This window comes from Aulostomus chinensis, chromosome 21 (genome assembly GCF_037954235.1).
Source record: "Aulostomus chinensis isolate RoL2024-O1b breed Wild chromosome 21, RoL_Achi_v1.0, whole genome shotgun sequence".
In the NCBI taxonomy this organism is placed as follows: domain Eukaryota; kingdom Metazoa; phylum Chordata; class Actinopteri; order Syngnathiformes; family Aulostomidae; genus Aulostomus; species Aulostomus chinensis.
In genome coordinates this window covers 20694078-20709720 of record NC_141340.1, presented here as the reverse complement: position 1 = coordinate 20709720, position 15643 = coordinate 20694078, and the positions used below count along the sequence as shown (strand labels likewise).

The 15643-nt window shown below is 47.5% G+C and overlaps 1 long non-coding RNA gene across 1 annotated transcript; it reads right to left on the bottom strand.

Moving 5' to 3' along the window:
- Positions 1–11524: 11524 nt before the first annotated feature.
- Positions 11525–15299, bottom strand: LOC147242024 (uncharacterized). Its single transcript, XR_015110958.1, has 4 exons — positions 14461–15299; positions 14209–14302; positions 12493–12680; positions 11525–11585 (listed from the first exon to the last, which is right to left on the bottom strand). It is a non-coding gene; the product is annotated as an uncharacterized LOC147242024 (long non-coding RNA).
- Between the last annotated feature and the right edge of the window lie 344 nt (positions 15300–15643).

The window sequence follows — 15643 nt, the reverse complement described above, 5'->3', positions numbered from 1 at the left end:
GACAGCCTCAGAGGCAGCTGTAGAACCAGACGTACATTTTGATAGTTTTTCTCCCATCAGCCTTCATGACCTCAGTTCAATAATTCCCTCCTCTAAACCTCCACCTGTCTTTTAGACCCCATCCCAACCAAGCTGAAAAGGACTCTCTACCCCCATTAGCTCCTCCCTCTTAGATATGATCAATGTGGTGCTGGTATCTGGTTCCGTCCCACAGTCCTTTAAAGTGGCAGGAATTAAACCCTTCTCAAAAAACAAGCCTGGATCCAGAAGTTCTACCAACTACAGACCAACATCACATCTTTCTTTTCTCTCCAAGGTTCTGGAGAAAGCAGCTGCTAAACAGCTCTGAGACTTCTCCACAGCAACAGCTGATTGGAGGATTCAGTCAGGTTCCAGGTTCATCCTAGCACAGAAACAGAACTAGTCAAAGGTACCAGTGACCTCCTACTGGTACCAGATGAGGGACTGGTCTCTGTGCTGGTCTTATTAGATCTCATTGCAGCTTTTGATACCATTGACCACCATATCCTTCTACAGAGACTGGAACCTGTCACTGGCATCAAAGGAACCACACTAAACTGGTTCAGGTCATATTTACTAGGTCGATCTCAGTTTGTACTAACAAATGATAACCCCTCAGAAACCACAAGGCTCTGTGCTTGGACCAATCCTATTCACCCTTTATCTGCTTCCTCTCGGTCACACTATTAGGAAACACTCAAGTGTTTCCTAATAATCATCTTCTCAGGTTTCCAGAGTATGCTCGCCGTACCACTACGGCCAGGAAACATTAAATACCTGGGCATCAACATCTCTGCCAAATTGTCTGACTTGACACGGCTAAATCATACCTCCCTATCCATATCACTTATGGGAAGAATAGCAACAGTAAAAATGATGATCTTGCCAAAAATCAACTATGTTTTCTCGATGGTTCCGACCCAACCTCCCCGGACTTGGTTCAAAACACTTGACCTTTAACATCTCCAAATTTCTCTGGAAAGCTAAGCCACCACGTATAAGCTTAAAGACTTTACAAAAGAGTAAAGACTATGGTGGCTTGGAACTACCAAATTTTTTATAATTACTACTTGGCCAATAGATTGCAATACATACTAAAATGGTTAAAGCCAAACTCATTAGACCAAGCGTGGCGCGATATTGAACAAACATTCTGCAAAGAAATCCAAATCTCTGATCTCCCTTTTATCAGCCCTGTTATCAAGCGTCACAGCTGCTTTAAGTACATTAGCATCAGCAACACCCTCATAGCCTGGTGGGAACTTCTCAAAAGCAATGGGCTCTCGAACACCCCTTGCAGGCTCACGCCTATCTGGAACAATCCTGACATCCTGCAAAATAAAAAAACAATACATTTTGCTGCATGGGCCAATAAAGGGATTAAAAATCTAGAGCATATCTTCCAAGACAAAGAATTCATAGAATTTAACCAAATTACAGCAAATTATGGTATTAACAAAAACAAAGTTCTGGAATATCTTCAGCTCAAATCTATAATACAGGCACGGTTTGACCTCACCCAGTTAGACTTAGAGCTTCCACCCAGAATAACAGATTTTTTACAAATTTCACCCCCTAAGCTACTGTCTAAAATTAACTCAATAGTTTCAACAACAGAACTTATAATCTCTATTCCTTCATCCAAATGGGAGGAAGATCTGTCGATCAACCCACACCCTAACTTTTGGATAGAAATCTGCTCCAACACATTTAGAATGATTCGCTGTGGTAACCTACAATTAATAAATTACAAGGTTCTCCACAGAACACACTACACAGGACAAAGGATGTTCCAGATGGGCCTCACACAAACAAACATTTGTCCATATTGTGCGACTGGCTCACCAGACTGCTATCTGCATGCTATATGGCTTTGTACACCTGTTAACAATTTTTGGCAGAGGGTTTGTAAAGACCTATCATGGTGGTTAGGGTACCCCATCCCCATCTCCCCCTCACTTTGTCTGCTAGGTGACCTCACTGATGTTAATATGGAAGTAAACAAATCCTGCATGCTTGTCACTGCTCTAAGCATCGCAAAGAAGGCCATCCTGATGAATTGGAAATCCAAGAACAACCTAAGCATTACTCAATATAGAAACCTTTTATTGGACCACATTTCCATGGAGAGAATGTCTGCTTGGGAGGAAAGTCGATCGTCAGAGTTCGAACAAATCTGGTCCCCGATAATTAAATCCATCACATAGTTTTGATTGGGGGGGGCTGGGCTTCGTGGCTCTGGCCCCGGGGCGGGTGGCTATGGACGCTGGCTGCCTTGGGTGTCCGGTGGCTCGCTGGGCTGGTGGGCCTGGGGTTACTGCCTTCTGGGGCGGCTTTGGGTCTCGCCTGTTGAGGGACGGTGTGGGGGGCGTGGGGGCGGCTTCCCCTATCATGGCGGCACCCTATGGGATTGGGGGTTGGGGGTCCTTGGGCTGGGTCGGGGCCTCCACCCGGCATGGGGGGGTCGGGGGCCCTGTGCTCTGCTGCCGGGGATTCGCGCCGGTCCCCCGGTGGGGTCCTGCGGTGGGGGGCTGTGGTCGCCCGGTCCCCGGGCTCTGGCGGGGCGTGCTGGGGCCTGCCGTGGCGGCTGGGGCATATTTGCCCCCGGACGATGGGAGGAGGGTGGGGAAGGAAGGTTAGGTGGGGTTAGAGAGGGAGGGGGGTCAGGAGGAGGGGGGTCGGGAGGGAGGGAGGGAGGTAGGGGCTGGAGAGTGAGGTAGAGGTGGACTGCTTGGCGCCTGGGACTTGCTGGCCTGGGGCCCTGCCGCTCCCCCGGGGGGGTCGCACCCACATTTGGGAGGGGTTTGCTAGCCTCAGCCCATCCTCGGGCGGGCTGGGCCCTGGCGCGGTGTCCTAGACTGCCGCCACTCTGGACAAAGGGAGGATGCTGGGGGACGTCTGAGGGATGGGGGCTGACCACCTTGATGCTGATCGAACTGGGGGCCCTGACTACAGGCTGCTGGCTGGGGGTTCCGCTGTGCACTGGGGGCCTGGGCCCTCCTTGCCCTCTGACTGCACCGTGGTGGGCCCATCGTAGACATTTAGGGCTTGGGGGAGTGCATGAGGATGTACTGGGAGACTCTGCCGTCTGCAACCGGCGGGGCTCCCATGCCCTGGGTGCCTCCGCCAATTTTAACCACATTCTAGTCATCCACATCATCACATCTACATTCCCATGCACAACACGCACCCTACACCATGTTGGGATGGGGGGGCAGCTGGGGCAGGGAGTGGGTCCAGTGCTGCCTCCTTTGGTAACTGCACCATTGCAGGCCTGGGGGCCTGGCCGGGGCTCTTTGGGGGGGTGGTCCTCTTCCCGGCATGGTGGTTGGGCTGGGGTTGGTCACGGGCCCTGCTGTTGTGCGGTGGATCGCTCGCTGGCGGTTTCACTAAGTCTGAGGTGCCCTGGACCGTATCAGCATCTATGGTGTTCTCAGCCCCTGTATGGAAGAAGATGAGAGTATGATGGTTTTGTTCGGGGGTGGCGGTCCTGGGTGTGCGTGCCTTCGACTCAACCCGGCGGCATGGCTGGACCTCTCCGGGGAGTGGGGGGTCCCGGCTGGCTGGCTGGTGGTACCCTATAGCCTGAAGCCCTCCTGCTCTGGGGGGAGGGGGAGAACAGGGGATGAGTAGAGGGGATGGGGATCGAGGGTTGGGGGGGGGGATAGCTCTGTTCGGGGCGGTGGGCCTGGTCATTGTGGTGGGCTGTGGCTGCCCCGCCTGGGTGTGGGGTGTGGGTGGGTGTCGGCCCCGCCGCTGGCGGACCTCTCTGGGGGCTCTGGTCGGGTCTTGGGCCGGAGGGGCCCTGTGCCCCTGGGCTCTGCTCATGCTGTGGGGGGGGGGGGGGGTGCCCGACGGGACCAGGGTCATCTCTGCCCCGTCTCTCTGTGGGTTGCTTATGGGTGGGGGTTGCTGCTCCTATGCTTTCCTATGGGTCCTGGCATGGGTTGGTCCTGTGGCTGTTTCCTGGGGGGGTGGCCTGGGGCTCCCCGTGTCCTGGGGGTTTCGGGGTGCTCTGGTGACCTGGTCCTGACCTACCTGCTATCCTGGACTGGGGGTGCGATGTCCTGGCCCCCCACATCAGCTACAGCCAGGTACGCACGGCATCCAAGACAAACCGTAGCACACACACATACACGTACACACGCGTATACACACATACACGCATGGAGCGCACAACTGACCATAAACACACACTCAGACATTTATCTTAAAATTATATTAAACCAAATGGTAAGCCTGCACCGGAAATTCTGCAACCAATGTTTTTTTTCTTTCTTTTTCTTTTTCTTTTGTTGTTACTTTTTCTTTGTTTATTTGTTTTTTGTTTGTTTGTTTTTGTTTGTTTTGTTTTTTGTGTGTTTTTTATTGTTGTTGTTGTTTTCTGCTATTGCTGTTGTTGTTTTTGGCTCTCCCCCCCCCCTTGTCTTCGCTGTCCTGTCCCTGTTCTCTCTCCTGTCCTCAGTCTGGTCGCTTCATCAATGAACCAACACCATTCCTAATAAAGTTAAACATAAATGGCAATAGGAGGAGTTTATCAGATTCCTCCTATGCAGAATAAAACTGCTTCAGTACAACAAGGCACCAGGAACATTGATGCTGCTTGCCTCAGCTGCTGAACAGGACAGGTAAAAAAAAAAAAGAGGAAACACTCAATTAATTTTCAGTGTTATGCTGACTACACACAGCTGTACTAATCAATGATCCACATGAAATAAATCAGCTGACTAAACTGGAGGCCTGTCTAAAGGAGATAAAAACTTGGATGACCAATCATTTCCTTTTATTAAACTCTGATAAAACTGAAGTCATTGTCCTGGGCCCAAAACATCTTAGAGACACCCTATCTAATGAGATAGGTACCCTGGAAGGAATTACCTTGGCCCCCAGCACGACCGTAAGGAACCTCAGTGTTCTCTTCGATCAGGATCTGTCCTTTAATGCCCACATGAAGCAAATTTCTAGGACTGCTTTCTTTCATTCACGTAACATCGCTAAGATCAGAAACATCCTGGCTCAAAAAGATGCAGAAAAACTAGTCCATGCCTTTGTCACTTCCAGGCTGGATTACTGCAATTCCCTCCTATCAGGCTGGACTAAGAAGTCCCTAAAGACTCTCCAGCTGGTCCAGAACGCTGCTGCCCACGTGTTGACTAGAACTGGTAGCAGAGACCAGGTCTCTCCTGAACTGGCTTCTCTGCATGGCTCCCTGTCAGATTCAGAATAGAATTCAAAATTCTCCTTCTAACATACAAAGTCCTCAACAATCAGGCTCCCTTTTGCTGCCTGCTGACCCGATACCGGTGAGCGTGTTACGTCATTTCCTGCCTGTAATCCTGTCGCTGTGTTGTTCGACTCTTTCAATCCTCCCTCAGGTGTACTGCTAACTTAATCGCTTTAAGCACCACTGTATATGACGTTTTGGTGTAATACATAGGTTTCTGTCACTTAACTCTTTAGCAGGACTTTGCTCTGAAATTCCTCGTTCTATTTGTTATATTTGCCACAGGTCCGCTAGCTCACCTTAGCATACTAGCTATGGCCGCTCTCTCTCTTTCCGCCTCTCCCCCCACCTCTCCCTCCCTCTCCTGCTCCATGTGCCAGATGTTTAGTTACTCCTCTGCCTTTAGTGATAATGGTACGTGTAAAAAGTGTAGTTTGTTTGTAGTCCTGGAGGCGAGGCTTAGTGAGTTAGAGACTCGGCTCCGCACCATGGAAGCTAGCGCTAGTCCTTTACCTTCAGGAGCTGCTCAGTCCACCTTAGCGGGTGCGGAGCCACCTAGCCTAGCCACCGCTAGCAGCTCCCCTGCAGCTCCCGAGCAGCCGGGAACTAGCCAGTCCCGCTGGGTGACATCACGAGGGAAACCTAGACGCAGTAAGCCCGTGTTTGCCCACCAACCCCTTCATGTTTCCAACCGCTTTTCCCCACTCAGCGACACACCCGCTGAGAGTGAAACTCTGCATGTCGGCTCTGTTGCTCGCAGCCCCGCTGTGAAGCCGACATTAGTTATTGGCAGTTCTGTTCTTCGCAACGTGAAGGTGGAGACTCCAGCGAGCATAAAGTGCATCCCAGGGGCCAGAGCGGGTGACGTTGAGGCAAATCTAAAGCTGCTGGCAAAACGTACGGTTAAATACAGTAAGATTTTAATACATGTCAGCGCTAATGACACCCAGCTTCGCCAGTCGGAATTAACTAAAGTTAACATGGCTTCGGTGTGCAACTACGCAAAAACAATGTCGGACTCCGTAGTTTTCTCTGGCCTGCTGCCCAATTTAGCGAGTGACGACATGTTTAGCCGCATGCGTTCATTCCATCGCTGGATGTCCAGGTGGTGCTGAGATAACAACGTGGCTCATAGACAATTGGAGCTCCTTCTGGGGAAAGCCTGGTCTGATTGGGAGAGATGGCGTCCATCCTACTTTGGATGGTGCATCTCTCTTATCTAGGAACAGAGGCCAGTTTGTTAGCCATACTAATCCCTGACAAGCAACCAGAGTTCAGACCAGCAGGCAGAGCTGCAGTTTAACACGCCCCTCTGCTGGTTCCTTCGTGTTGTCACCCACCCAGCCTATAGAAACTGTGTCTGCCCCGAGGCTGTATAAGGCTACACCCAAATCTGGAGGAGTAACTTATGGCAACTTAGTTCAAATTAAAACCACTGCTCCAGCAAACCAACCTAGTAAAACTATTAAATGTGGTTTGGTAAATATTCAATCTCTTGCATCCAAGTCTCTCCTAGTGAACGACTTAATTACTAATTATCAGATTGGTGTATTAGCACTCACTGAAACCTGGGAGCAGCAAGATGAGTATGTTAGTTTTAATGAATCTTGCCCTCCTGGTTACATTAACTACCATGTACCTCGCACCACTGGCAGAGGAGGAGGAGCTGCAATCTATCAGTCAAATTTGCTCATTAACCCTCCACCTAATTGTTCATTAACTCATTTGAGAGCCTGACTGTCAGCTTCTCCCTCCCAGACTGGAAAGCAGAGAAACCACTCTTACTTGCTGGGGTGTACCGTCCTCCTGCACCTTATTCTGAGTTCTTAGAAGAACTCCCTGACTTTCTGTCTAACTTCTCATTGAACTCAGACAGTCATTCTAGTGGGTGACTTTAACATCCACGTGGACGTCAATGATGATCGTCTGGCCACTGCGTTTAAGTCGCTTCTTGATTCTGTTGGCTTCTGTCAGAGGGTAAACAAACCCACTCACACTTTTAATCACATCCTTGATTTAGTGCTCACTTATGGAATAGAAGCTGACCGCATCATAGTTCTTCCTCAGAACCCTGTCTTGTCTGATCACTCCTTAATTACATTTGAATTTACTTTAACAAATTATATTCTACCTGGGAAAAAGTCCCGCTTCAGTAGATGTCTATCTGACACTGCTGTTTCTAGATTTAGGAGCTTATTCCAGCAGAGCTTGCTGCCACACCTTGTAGTGATATAATGGGCAGTTATGCTGATTCCACCCCACCCAGGTGGACTATCTTGTGGACAGCACTGAAGCAGCACTCCTTGGGACACTTGATGCCGTAGCTCCCCTGAAGAAGAAGGTTATCAACCAGAAAAGAATAGTTCCCTGGTACAGCCCAGAGCTGCGTGCCTTAAAACAGAAGACCAGACAACTGGAAAGGAAGACACATTCCAGCCAGCACGAGGAAGTCCGCCAAGCCTGGAAGGAGAGTTTATTAATATATAAAAAAGAACTCCGCAATGCCAGAAGCGCTTACTACTCGTCCCTGATAGAAAAGAAAAAGAACAACCCCAGGTTCCTCTTCAGCACCGTGGGCAGGCTCACCAAGAACCATAGTGCTGTTGAGCCATGCATCCCCCCAACTCTCAGCAGTAACGACTTCCTTTCTTTCTTTACTGAAAAGATTGTGAATATTAGAATGAAGATTGCCAGTAATGGAGGACAGACTACAGTCCCCATAGAAGCACCTCCCAGACTTGGTGCTTACTTGGACAGCTTCTCCCCCATCGACCTGTCAGAATTAACTTCTGCAGTCACTTCCTCCAAGTCAGCCACTTGTCTGCTGGATCCCATCCCAACAAGCCTCCTTAAGGATGCCTTCCCTCTAGTCAACACTTCTATATTGAATCTAATTAATCTTTCCTTAGTCACAGGTTATGAGCCACAGGCCTTTAAGGTGGCTGTCATCAACCCTTTACTTAAAAACCTTCTCTTGACCCAGATGTGTTAGCCAACTATAGGCCAATATCCAACCTCCCCTACATCTCCAAGATCCTTGAGAAGGTTGTCCTGGAGCAGCTACATGAACATCTGCACAGCAACGAGCTCTTTGAAGCCTTCCAGTCTGGATTCAGGGAACACCATAGCACTGAAACAGCACTGGTCAGAGTCTCTAATGATCTTCTTATAGCTTCAGACAGAGGTCTTGTCTCTGTGCTTGTCCTTTTGGACCTCAGTGCTGCATTTGACACCATCGACCACAGCATCCTGCTACAGAGACTAGACCATGACATTGGGATGAAAGGAACTGCCCTAAAATGGTTTAAGTCCTACTTATCTGACAGGTTTCAGTTTGTTAATGTTAATAATGACCATTCTGAGTATAGCAGAGTTACATATGGTGGACCACAGGGTTCAGTTTTAGGACCAATTCTCTTCACTCTTTACATGCTCCCATTAGGTGACATAATCCGGAAGCACTCGATCAACTTCCACTGTTATGCAGATGACACACAACTTTACTTGTCGATGGAGCCAGACGACACAAGCCAGCTGACTCATCTGCAAGACTGCCTGAAAGACATTAAATCCTGGATGTCTTCTAACTTCTTAATGCTCAATTCAGATAAAACTGAGGTAATCATTTTTGGACCGAAACACCACAGGGACACACTCTTGAATCGGATCTCTACTCTAGATGGCATCACCCTAACTTCGAGTACAACTGCAAGGAACCTTGGGGTCATTTTTGACCAGGACCTTTCCTTCAGCTCCCACATAAAGCATGTGACTAGGACCGCCTTCTTCCATCTGCGAATTATCGCTAAGATTAGGAATATCCTTTCCCTGAGTGATGCTGAAAAACTGGTGCATGCATTTATCACTTCTCCGCTGGACTACTGCAACTCTCTCCTGTCAGGATGTCCTAAATACTCTCTAAAGAGTCTCCAGCTGGTCCAGAACGCTGCAGCGAGGGTTTTGACGGGAGTTAAGAAGAGAGAACACATCTCTCCCACTTTAGCTTCTCTCCACTGGCTTCCTGTAGGATCTAGAATCGACTTCAAAGTCCTTCTGCTAACTTATAAGGCTCTCAATGATAAAGCTCCATCCTATTTGAAAGAGCTCATTAGTCCCTACTGTCCGACCAGAGCACTCCGCTCCCAGAATGCAGGTCTTTTAGTGATTCCCAGTATCTCTAAAAACAGACTGGGAGGTAGAGCCTTTAGTTACCGGGCTCCTTTACTGTGGAACCAGCATCTCTCCATGGGTCAGAGAGGCAGACACTTTAACTACGTTTAAGTCCAGGCTTAAGACCTTCCTCTATGACAGAGCCTTCAGTTAGGACTGGTTCAGGTAGCTCTGAACCATTGATAGCTATGCTGCTACAGGCTTAGACTGCTGGGGGACACATCAGGTTACATGGAGCCCTTCCCTCCCCTCCCCTCCCCTCCTCTCCTCTCCTCTCCTCTCCTCACTATTACTTGTTGCACTTTGTAGTTTGGCCTTGGTGTCTCGCAGTCTCTCTGTGTTTCCACAGATCCACCAGAGCCCCAACCGCCGCCTGCATCGCCCCCCCCCCTTATTCCCTACTGTTACACCGGCCTGCGCTCCCCTTCCATGAACCAGTCTGCCATCCAGTCCCCCATCAAGCTGGCTTGCTCTCCCTGCCCCCCCTTCCAAATGCTTCCTTCTTCAGCTGTTATTAACATTTCCATGTTTCCCACATTTTGCATTGTAAACTCTTTTCTTGTCTGTACCAACATCTACTGCACGTCTGTCCGTCCTGGGTGAGGGATCCCTCCTCTGTTGCTCACCCTGAGGTTTCTCAGATTTTTCCCTGTTAAAGGTTTTCTATGGAGTTTTTCCTCAGTCGATGTGAGGGTCTAAGGGCAGAGGATGTTGTTATGATGCCATGTGAAGCCCTTTGAGACAAACTGTTTGTGAAAACGGGCTATACAAATAAAATTGCCTTGCCTTGCCTTGCCTTCATCCCTGACAGAGCTCCAAGTCCCCTATGATCCAGCTAGAACCCTTCACTCCCAGGATGCAGGATTACTTGTGGTTTTGAGAGTTTCTAAAAGTAGAATGGTGCCAGAGCCTTCAGCTATCAGGCTCTCCTCCTGTGGAACCGTCTCCCAGTTTCAGTCCGGGATGCAGGCACCCTCTTGACCTTAAAGAGCAGACTTAAGACCTTCCTTTTTGATCAGGCTTATACTTAGGGCTGCTTAGGCTGGCCCTTAGATCTGCTGCTATAGGCTCAGACTGCTGAGGGATCTCCCATGGTGCATTGGGCTCTCCTCCTCTCTTCCCTCTCTGTCCTCCTATATGTGTCATACATAAATCATACTCATACGTATTACTAACTCGTCTTCTTCTCCGGAGCCTTCGGGCTCCCCTCATCCCAGATCCTGGGTGCTGCTGGAGGAGGCTGCAGACCTAAAGAGGATCAAGCTGCCACCCGTAGCACACTTGACATTCTAAGACCTTTACAGTCTAGATCTACGTCTAGTCACTTGTCTGGTAGCACTGTGACTCGGTGGTCATTGAGAAAGTTAGTCAGGAGATGATTCTGCTCATATTAAACTCAAAGGTGACAGATTACTGTTACAATGTCATTAGAAACAACAAAATTCTACGAGTTCCAAAATAAGATTTCAAAAAATTCATTACATTCAAGACCTACAGACTACTTGACATTCTAAAACCTTTACAGGTTTTCCGACCAAATTGTGAAACCCATTGTGTAAAGATATAAACGAGGGTCCTCATTAAAAAAAGGTGTCCTCATAATTCAGGTGTGTCAGGTGCCCATCCGACACACAAGTCTCAGTTTGAAGCATGTTCAACAAGTTTGCTCCTGTCCTCACACACGCTGTGTCCTCACAATCCTGTCAGGACACAGTGTGTGTGAGTGTGTGGATGCCTGAGCATTGTCATAGGGTCAAACTAAACAGTATTATGGCTGGATGTAGAGTCATGATGTTACCAGAAAACTGTCAACTTACAGTATCATCCTTTGATGTTGTAGGACTGCAACTGACCGCCGCCACCGTATCCTCAGTGCAACCAGAGACTTCCTGTGAGTGAGTCAATGACAGGGACAGCGTTGAGATTATTTTAACATGAACTAAATCATTTTCGTTCCACAAACATTGTGTTGCAACGCTGCCCGCAAGTATGGCAGAAGTGTTAGTAAGTCAGCAGAGAAGGTCGTATGGAATTTGAAGGACCAAAAGCATTCTAATGTACTGAAGGCCACAAATGCAGCACGTGACTGATGGTGCAAAGCACAACTTGCCTTTTCTGAGGCTGCCTCGTTTTCTTTCAACTTCGGGTCTGATGGTTCTACACAGGGTGCCTGAAATAATCCAGAGGAAGTTTACAGTTGGCTGGTCACATGTCTGGTAGCGCTGTCACTTGTGGTCATTGAGAAAGGAATACAGCTGTAATGAGTCATATAGCATAAAATTTCTAGGTCTACAACCAATTTCTACAGATCGCAAAATTTTCACAGTTGTGCCCATGTACACATTCTTATGAATTCATAATTTAAGCACACACCGTCCCGTATAAACCAATTAAATAATGAAATTAACTAAAATCTTAGATGACCCTGCTGACCTCCAGCTCCACCTCATGTTTTGAACTTGTTTAATTTGTTAATTAAGCAATATTACACTCAAGGTTCTGCTCTTGTCCTTCGGCCTTGTGCCTACAACCCTATCACAGCTGTGCTGCTATTCAGGACCACAGCAGTTCCACAAATGGCATTTATTGGTTGACAGTAATAAGAATAACAGACTATGATTTGTTTATCTTATCATTTCTTTGGACTCTCCCAACACAAATGGTGCTGTCACTGAACCAGAAAATGACTGTTACTAAGCCACACAAATAATGAACATATTCCTGCACACTCGCTCACTGATGTCACAACAGCATAGCTGGAGGTTTGCACTGAAGTATTCTGCTTTATCTTCTCCTCATCCTCTGCTAACAACAATTCATGATTCATCTCAAAAGTAAGTTTTGGAAAAAAGTCCAGTTTCAGTGCTATTTGTTACAATGCCGTTTGTGTTAAACTAGCCAGCAAGTTAGCCATGACTGTTTTCATTAGCAACTGTTGGAACACCTGTAACATGGACTGAGACATACTGGGAAACATCCTACTGCTTTCGTACTCAATATCAGCATTGGAGTGCCTCTTTACAGTTTACAGTCAGAACTAGCTGCTGTATTAAAAGAACATGAGAACCTTAACTCACCATTGAGCGCCATGGCCAAGAGGAGTCACCATAGTTATATGTTAGCTCCTCGCCTGGAAAGATTTCCTTGACAGCAAAAAGGCAAAGGTGGGGCCTTCCGTGGACCATTATTCTCTTGGCTTTGCAGTTGGGATGTATGTGATCATCATTCACCAGCCGTCCCAGTGTTCCGTCTTCTTTTGAAGCATCTATGCGGTGAGGCAAAAAGAATGTTTAAACATGTATGATCCTTTTGTAACGTGTCTGAATTTTTTTACTTTTACATGTCTTGTCATTGTAAGAAACAAACTGGCTTCAGATGAGAGTGGCTGCTGTCTGAGAAGCAGCATTAATAAAGCCAATTATTAATTAATAACCCAAATCAAGGCTAAATTCATCCAGGATAAGCAGAGAATCCCAGTTTATCCCAGCAACTACTCCTCAGGTTGAATCAGTCATTTGCATTCTTGGTGTACAGACCAGAGGGATGACATCAGGAAGCTGCACATTGTGTGTGCTTTAATGACCTTCACATTACACAGGAAAAGCTAAGAATTTTGGATACGTTGTAAACAATTTGTAGTGCATAAAGTTTTTGATCAAAGTTTATAATGAAACAGCAACTTTTTGCTCCCTACAGTTTGTTTTCATGGATGAATGTTTGCTTCTCTGACCATCAGTCCAGTGACGTAAACACGTGGGAACACAGTTACTATGAGTGAGTGGTCCAGAAGAATCCACCCTAACCTCAACCAAGGAGGTTTTTTGATTGTTGCAGCTTTGAATGGTCACTGACTTCACTAAGCTGACTGTAGGTGACATCGCGGCAGACACATGGAGACACAGCAGCGCCGTCTGAATATCATGACGTTCAAAGCACTGAATAGCCTGGTTGCCATAAAATAAACTTGATGAGTAAATAAAGGGAAGAACTGTAAAATCTCTTTTCCATGAGGCTGCTCAATCAGACAAGGGCAGACCACCCTGTAGAGCCCTGTGTGCTGATCCTCGACGGTCCCTAAACGGCAGCTGTCTGACTCCTAATTATTCATTGAAGCAGAGTGCAGAGTTTTATCATCTCATCTGATAATAATACGGCCCAGGTTGGTGGTTGTTGTCGTGGAAACATGATGCTTCCCTGAAACAGAGTGATATGCTATGATAAGGCTTTTTAAAATCGTAGCTGTGGTATACGCTCACTGTACCACAGATAGGCAGAGTTCACCAATCCATTTTATAACTGAGTTTGTTTGCCTGTAATTGCCCATCCCTGCACATCTAACTCAGTCCTGGCTGTAGGTTGGTAGCTTTGAACCACCAATGAAGACTGCATGAACAGGTTAGATAAATAAGACTCGATTCCTGAATTTGATGCAGGCTTTCAGAAATTCAACTCTGCAACCACATAGCAACCCATCAATCAAATGATCTTACAATTTAAATCCCCTTCGGTCCAGCGTTTAAGGAAGACAATGCAAGGAAAAATATTGCATCTAGGTAGCCAGTCGGTGTACTATATCAACTCCACGTGGGTTTTATCTGGATGGGAAGCACACACACATTACAGGCATTATGGAAAACAATCTTTAGCAGCCTGGGTTGATTTTAACGGATGCATTGTGCTGCGACATGTGTGTCATGACATTGTCACGCCTGATGTAGTTGAGGGGTAACTTTTAGCACTTTGCTCTCCCAACCCTTCCTGAAACTTCAGATGGACAGCAGTCACTTCCCTACCTTGTTGGAGCTTGCAGTGTTTAGTGGTGTATTCTGTCTCTGTCAGCTCCCAATAATCCAGGAATGGACGTCTGACTCAACTGACTCAAGTGGCCTGAAGTTTGTTCACATGGAGATGGAAAAACAATAGGGTCTTAGCAGTGCATGCTGGGGCCCTGAGCAGTACATCACTCCCAGCATCTTAAACTACAGCTACTGTGAGGTGACTACACTCAGAGAATCAGACATGAATATATTGGATGAAGAACTTACCTTCATAAGGGTTAATAAGTCTTCCTTCCAGGCAGGATTTGTCTTCTCCAGGAATAATGTGGTCCACAGCATCCTGATCGGGAGTCTTTCTCCTCCTCTCAGTCACTTTGGCTGGAACAATGCCCAGACAACATCAACTTCGAACTGCCTGTCACGTCACATGGCTGTCCTTTCAACACTGGAACTGATGAGGCGGCTACATTTCATGCTAAATCCTGTTAGATGTTCTGTCCCAACTTTAACATGTTTCCAGCATTAAAATGATGCGCAACTGACGTGAAGAATGAGTAAATTCTTCAGCAATCAGTTTCCGACTGTAGATGTGAATCTTACATATGCACAGTTCCACCACATCCTGCATTCAAGGCAGCTCATTTACCTCCTGTCTTATAATATTCGCCAAACTGATGAATCCAGGTATGCCTGGTCCTTGATGTGGCTGATGCAAACACACCTGGATACATCAATTTGGCAGATAGTGCATCATGGCGATTCACTCAATCAAACACACTTCTTATTCCCTGACTGGGCTACTGACCGCGGTGCAGACTGATAAAACTTATCTGGTACGTTTCCTCTTCAGTGTCGGAGTCTCGAGTTGAGAGTGAGACGTCTCGGTCGGTAAAATAAAACGTTCAGCGGCAGCACTCAAAGCGGTGCTGCCTGGACTTGCCCCGGCTACAGGTTCGGTGCGGCTATGCTAACGGGTTGCGAAACACAGCTGGGCAGCTACGAGTGTGCAGCAAAACTAAGCACAGCACCAAAATGAGCTTTTAGAAACACACATCTGCAGACTGAAGCCTTGCACACAGAGGCTCTGGCGTTAACCAGACCACCGATGTGCTGAACAGACGTCATCGGACGAAGTCTAACGAGAGGCTCTCTTTATTTTATTTTGAAAATTGGCCGGATTCTCTCGTCTTTTCTGTGCCTGACTTCCTGTCTGCTACATTCTGTTCTATCGAGCTTGACAGCGGCCCTGTTGAAGCGCAGCAGCTCGAGATGCTCCGCGGGTGCTCCGCTCCGCAGCCCGCGATGCGCATCGACCGCGGTCAAGTCAGCGGTCTTTCGCTACAGCTTGGTCAAGCCAGCCGCTCATCATCATCATCACCATCATCGTCATCACCATCATCATCATCACCATCATCATCATCACCATCATCATCATCATCATCATCATCAT